The following is a 7,449-nucleotide window of genomic DNA, read 5'->3' on the forward strand; positions in this document are numbered from 1 at the left end:
CAAATTACCTCCAAACATACCATACAATATTCTGAAATGTCAAAGCCACTTATTTACCATAGGCCCTTTGATGGATGTAAACAATAGCAACTCATGAGGGAACACTGGGCAAAATGTTTTGGCAAGCTGTTTAAATACACTGGGCATCAGAGTCCGACCTTGCTCGACACTATAGGCAACTTACCTAAGCTGCATAGCTTTGGACATTGGGAGGAAACCCACGCAGACAGTTACCCAAGGCTGCAATCAAACCCTGGTCTCTAGCACTGTGAGGCAGCAGTGCTAACCACTGAGCCTCTGTGCCACCCTAATCCCACCTGTCCTCGTAGTTTAACCCCTATCTATGCTGGAACAATTCTCTGATTCGATGTCTTAATGTCGCCTTACAGATGAGCTCTCAAAAGTGAGTAAAAGATCCAACTTTTAATAAAAGTGTGGAAGTTCTCCCTTGGTGACGATGCCGATGCTCAGACACTTCAGTCTATCCCTATAACTGGAAGTCAGATAGTCAAAACAATCCCAAATGTTGGGTATCCAATTCACCACCTTCAACATTCACCCCTCCACCACCGAAGCTCAGTAGCAGCAGTGTGTACTATTTACCAGATGCACTGCAGAAATTCACCGAAGATCCTCAGACAGCACCTTCCAAACCCACGACCACTTCCATCTAGAAGGACAAGGGCAGCAGGTTTATGGGAACACCACTCCCTTCAAGTTCCCCTCCGAGCCTCTCACCATCCTGACTAGGAAATATAATCACCTTTCCTCCACTGTCGCTGGGTCAGAATCCTGGAAACCCATTCTTTCTTTTATTCATGGGACTAGTTCGGCATTAATTGCCCTTCCCTTATTGCTCAGAAAACTGTTAAGAGTTAATCACATCGCTGTAGGTCTGCAGTCCCATCCCTTCCTCACAACACTATGGGTCAAACTGCAGCACACGGACTGCAGCGGTCCAAGAAGGCAGCTCAACACCGCCTTCTCTAGGGGCAACTAGGGACAAGCAATAAAAGCTGGGCTCAGCCAGAGACATCCTTATCCCATGAATGAGAATACACCTCCTCCCACCCACCCTCCTGCAAAAACTCCATCCCCTATTCCCAATTCCTCCGCCTCCGCCGCATCTGCTCCCACGATAAGACATTCCACTCCCGCACATCCCAGATGTCCAAGTTCTTTAAGGACCGCAACTTCCCCCCCACGGTGATTGAGAACGCCCTTGACCGCGTCTCCCGCATTTCCCGCGACACATCCCTCACACCCCGCCCCCGCCACAACCGCCCCAAGAGGATCCCCCTCGTTCTCACACACCACCCTACCAACCTCCGGATACAACGCATTATCCTCCGACACTTCCACCATTTACAATCCGACCCCACCACCCAAGACATTTTTCCATCCCCACCCCTGTCTGCTTTCCGGAGAGACCACTCTCTCCGTGACTCCCTTGTTCGCTCCACACTGCCCTCCAACCCCACCACACCCGGCACCTTCCCCTGCAACCGCAGGAAATGCTACACTTGTCCCCACACCTCCTCCCTCACCCCCATCCCAGGCCCCAAGATGACATTCCACATTAAGCAGAGGTTCACCTGCACATCTGCCAATGTGGTATACTGCATCCACTGTACCCGGTGCGGCTTTCTCTACATTGGGGAAACCAAGCGGAGGCTTGGGGACCGCTTTGCAGAACACCTCCGCTCAGTCCGCAACAAACAACTGCACCTCCCAGTCGCAAACCATTTCCACTCCCCCTCCCATTCTCTTGATGACATGTCCATCATGGGCCTCCTGCACTGCCACAATGATGCCACCCGAAGGTTGCAGGAACAGCAACTCATATTCCGCCTGGGAACCCTGCAGCCATATGGTATCAATGTGGACTTCACCAGTTTCAAAATCTCCCCTTCCCCCACTGCATCCCTAAACCAGCCCAGTTCATCCCCTCCCCCCACTGCACCACACAACCAGCCCAGCTCTTCCCCCCCACCCACTGCATCCCAAAACCAGTCCAACCTGTCTCTGCCTCCCTAACCGGTTCTTCCTCTCACCCATCCCTTCCTCCCACCCCCAGCCGCACCCCCAGCTACCTACTAACCTCATCCCACCTCCTTGACCTGTCCGTCTTCCCTGGACTGACCTATCCCCTCCCTACCTCCCCACCTACACCCTCTCCACCTATCTTCTTTGCTCTCCATCTTCGGTCCGCCTCCCCCTCTCTCCCTATTTATTCCAGTTCCCTCCCCCCATCCCCCTCTCTGATGAAGGGTCTAGGCCCGAAACGTCAGCTTTTGTGCTCCTGGGATGCTGCTTGGCCTGCTGTGTTCATCCAGCCTCACATTTTATTATCTTGGAGTCTCCAGCATCTGCAGTTCCCATTATCTCTGTAAAAATCCCGTTGGTTTTTGCAAATGTAAAGTTGACATAGTCCCATTAGAGAAAGACAGAGATGACTGAGGGTGGTTTAACCTAAGGGTCAGCATGCATCAGGTGAGGGAAGAATTTGAGAAGGAAAGTCTTTCAAAGTAACCTCAGCCAGTGCAGGAATTGAACCCATGCTGTTGGCATCATGAACCAGCTCTCTGTCCAGCCATCTGAGTTAACCAACCCAGAGGGGAGGGCAGTATTTTACGTTGGAGTGGGAATTGACTCAGGGGCACAACATTCTCCGCTGAGCCCGGTCTGTGTGCATGTTCATCAGGAGCAGGTTAATGGGCTGGATGAATACAGAATCAGAAAATGGGAAGCAAAGCCATTGGCTCACTAAACATAGCTCTCTAAACCAATCTCACTTCGCTGTTATTCTTTGCTTCATTGAGGAATATGAAGATTTATGACGTGATAATAACACAGCAAAATGAATGTGCACTGCAGGTGATATTCCCCTTTTACAATCGGGCTCCTTTAATTGTAGATTTTCAAACACCTCAGCCTGTCAGAGTGAAAGAAGGACTGTGTTTCTCACAGGGAGACAGGGGCAGCTTTGTTCAGCTGGGAGATGTGATTTGTGCATTCTGTCCTCTGGCCAATCTCTCCGACAATACACTTTGATTTGGAAGCACCATCCAGCAAATGACATTTTGATGTCCTTTACAGCGAAAAATATTCCTGTTCCATCTGTCAGCACGACATCTGTTTCAGGTCTTGGCTACTTCAAATCAGCATCTGTTTCAGATGGGCTGGCTGCTCTCTCTCTAATGTTCGGACAACCTTAAAGTCTCCCTCCTAGACCGAGGCTTTGGCCATCTGATTCAAAATCTCCCCAGATGCGTTGAATTTTATCTGATAACTCTCGTGCCTCCTCACCTTGTGTCGTCTTGCCATGTAAAGGTGCCGTGTAAAGGGGTGGCACGGTGGCTCAGTGGTTAGCACTGCTGTCTCAAAGCACCAGGGACCTGGATTCCAGCCTCGGGGGACTGTCTGTGTGGAGTTTGCACATTCTCCGTCTGTCTGTGTGGGTTTCCTCTGGTGCTCCAGTTTTCTCCCACAGTCCAAAGATACATAGTGTCAGTCAATTGGCCTAGCTAAATTGGGCATAGTGCCCAGGGATCTTTAGGTTAGGTGGGTTAGATGTGGGAAATCAGAGGTAGGGGAATGTGTCTGGGTGGGATGCTCTTTGGAGGGTCAGTGTGGACTTGTTGGGCCGAATGACCTGTTTCCACACTGTAGGGATTCAATGATAAAAGTGTGCTTTGTACAATGGGAGAAGCGGTGTTTGTTCTGGTTCTTCACCCAAGACGTGACACTCACTGCTGGGGTGGGGGTCACTAACTCCTGTGAATGCTTCATGGCCTCTGACTGAGGATTCTGGGTAATGTATTCTGGCTGTTCTACCATAGGGGTGTATTCTTTCATGAGATGTGGGCATTGAGTTGAATTAAATTTATTGTCACGTACTCAAATGAGTACAGTGAATAAGTTATAAAGGTGCCAGCTTAGGTATCTAGATACAGGTGCTTAAGAACAAATTCTTAGGGAAGAAAATCAGAAAAATAAAGAAATAAAAGGGTCAGAATAACAGTGTTTCCAGCCGCCCATGTAAATGCCTAGCCTCCAGTAACTGGCAGGGAGGCCTTTACCACCGTCTGCATTAGATTCACCAACATACAAGTTCTCCACTTTAAGTGCCATCTCTTTGCTGCTGGCCCCACTTCACTGACACATGCCCCACCACCAGGAGTGCCCAGCTCTGCTGCTGCCATCGTCTCATCGCTAAGGCCAGCATTTGAGATGAAATTTAATTGAGATGTATAAGCTGTTGAAGGGGTTTGACAAAGTTTGATGCAGAGATGTTTCCTCACGTGGGGCAATCCAGCATGAGGGATCGTAGCTTTAGGATAAAGGGTCACAGATTTAAAACAGGAGAAATTTCTCCTCATCTCAGCCTTATCCCATATCCTGAGTCTGTGACTGCTGATTCGAAATTCCCCAAGCAGGGGAAACATCCTCCCTATAACTAGTCCATCTGAACCTATAAGAATTTTACATGATTTGATTAGATTCTCTCTCATCTTTCTGCACTCCAGTGAATACAGACCCAGTCAGCTCAATCTCTCCTCATAGGCAAGACCTCCCGTCACTGGTATCAGCTCAGTGAACCACCACTGCATGTCCCCAACGGTAATTGTATTCTTTCTCACATGGGGAGATCAGAATTGCACCCAATACTCCAGGAATGATCTCACTGAGTCCTTGTATAACTGTGGTCGGGCATTCCTATTTCAGAACCCACATCACCTTGCAATGAAGGCTAATATTTAAATTCCTAGTTATTTGCTGTACCTGGCTGTCAACTTTCATTGGCTGGTGTTCAAGGACACTCAGGTCCATAATTACCCTTAAGTTGAGTTAGAGGTCTCATAAAGCACCCTCATGCATCTCAGATGAAGCGTAACTAGCCATTAAGTAATAAGTAATAAAGATATTCTGTTTGACAAAGACCAAGCCAAATTTCTGCCTGAGCTGTCTCTTTGGCATCATTCCCCATTAGGTATCAGTAGCGAAGACTCAGAACAATCAGAAGGATTGGTACAAAGTGAACCTACACAAGACACTTGGGGAAGCACGGTGGCTCAGTGGTGAGCACTGCTGCCCCCTAGCACCAGGGTTCTGGGTTTGATTCCATCCTTGGGTGACGTCTATGCGAAGTTTATACATTCTCCCTGTGTCTGCATGGGTTTCCTCCAGGTGCTCTGGTTTCCTTCCATAGTCTAGAGATGTGGAGGTTATGTTGACTGGCCATGCTAAATTGCTCATAGTGTTCAGGGCAGTGTACAGCAGCCATGGGAAATGCAGGGTTACAGAGATAGGTTCCCTCCCAGCCTGATCATTAGCAACTAACTTGCTCTCTCTTCAGGCTCTATCCTATCATTTACTCCCTACCCCACTCACTTCTTTATTTTCTGCATATAAGCTGACATTCTTCCAGCCACCATCAGTTCTGAGGAAGGGTCACTGGACTCGAAACGTTAACTCTGTTTTCTCCTTCACAGATGCTGCCAGCTGTGCTGGGTTTTCCCAGCAACTTTGCTTTTGTTGAGTTAGGGGAGTATTGGGTCTGGGTGAGATGCCTTTTGCATTTTTGTGTGAAGAAGTGCTAATACGAAAGCAATTCCTTGTAGTTGCTGGCAATCTGAAAAGAATACATAAAATGCAGGAAATACTCTCTGATCCTCTCTGATGAAGGGTCTAGGCCCGAAACGTCAGCTTTTGTGCTCCTGAGATGCTGCTTGGCCTGCTGTGTTCATCCAGCCTCACATTTTATTATCTTGGAATTCTCCAGCATCTGCAGTTCCCATTATCTCAAATACTCATCTGGTTGGGCAGTATCTGTGGAGAGAAAAATATAGATGATGTTTATCTTCCATCAGATGCTCCGATGTCGGATGTCATGATGGCTTGGTGGTTAGCACAGCTGCCTCACAGCACCAGGGACTAGGTTCGATTCCATTCTTGGGTGACTGTCTGCATGTGGTTTACATGTTCTCCCCGCATTTGCATGAGTTTCCTCTGGGTGCTCTGCTTTCCTCACACAGTCCAAAGATTTGCAGGTTAGGTGGATTGGCTACGCTAAAGTTACATAGTGTCCAGGGATATGTAGGTTAGATGGGTTAGCCATGGGAAATGTGTGGATAAGGTGGGGGTGGGTGGGATGGTCTTTGGAGGGCCGGTATGGACTTGACGGACTGAATGGCCTGCATCCAATCTGCAGAGATTCTATGAAGAATTATCAACCTGAAATGTGAATTCTCTCCACTGATGTTGATTGACCTGCCAAGTATTGCCAGCATTTTCTGTTTTTATGTGTGAAGAAATGCTTCCAGTTTCCCACCTAAATAACATGGGATAATTTCTAAATTATGACCTCTTGGTTTGGAGATTAACCTCTGGGATTCATGTTGTTGATCGTTCTTCTTCTACAATGACAGCAATCTGACTTAAAAGTCCTTTAATCTTGCTTTAACTGTCCTCAATTTTGCTCGTTTGCTACTTTCCTACAGTTCATTATTTTCAATCTGACGGAAGCTGCCGCAGCTGCTATCACATTTTCCTGTTTGCAATCAATTTTTACTTCGCCATGAAAGTTAACCCTTTCATAGGCTTTGCTGGGATGATCAGAACTGGAGAAAGCCATTCTGCCACCATAGCTATTTTTCCATTCAGTTAACAATCAACTTGCTTACTCTTCTAAATAAAAACTTATTGATCTCAATTTTGACACTTCTAACTAACGTTCAGAATTAACAAACAATCTTTTGCTGGAGAGCTTCAGATTTTCACCATCTTTCGAATGATAACTTGCTTTCTGTCATCACCCTTCAATGATCCAGTTCTATTTTTAAGATAACATTAATTTATTCTGATTCATTAAGCAGAGTCAATAATTTTCCTTGATTTAACCTATCAAGCCCTTTTATCATTTGAATACTTCAATCAAGTCAAACGTTAATCTTTCAGACAAGAGAGAAAAAAAAACTTAGATTAGAATTGTGAACCCACAGGGAATAGGCTGGCAGGTGTAGGGGAGTAGGCAGGGAGAGGTTTTAAAATCAGGTGGGATGGCTGTGACTGCTACTCTGTGGGGTCAGGTAGCTATAAAGCCTTCGGTCGTGTGAGGTCCACTTCCTGTTTTTCCTCTTCATTGCCATCGCAGTTGGAGGGGTTGGTGGTGATGGGGGTATTGGGGGGGTAGTGGGAGATGGTTCTCATGGCAACTGTGCCTTTTTCCAGTGTGGGAGAGTTGAAAACTAGAGGGCATAGGTTTCAGGTGGGAGGGCAAAAGATTTAAAAAGGACACAAGGGGTAACTTTTTCATGCAGACAGTGGTGCATGTAAGGAACGAGTTGCCGGAGGAAGTGGTGGAGGCAGATACAAATTCAATATTTAAGGGTCATCTGGATGGGTATATAAATAGGAAGGGTTTAGAGGGCCTCATGCTGGGAAATG

Source organism: Stegostoma tigrinum, chromosome 13, assembly GCF_030684315.1.
Source record: "Stegostoma tigrinum isolate sSteTig4 chromosome 13, sSteTig4.hap1, whole genome shotgun sequence".
In the NCBI taxonomy this organism is placed as follows: Eukaryota; Metazoa; Chordata; class Chondrichthyes; order Orectolobiformes; family Stegostomatidae; genus Stegostoma; species Stegostoma tigrinum.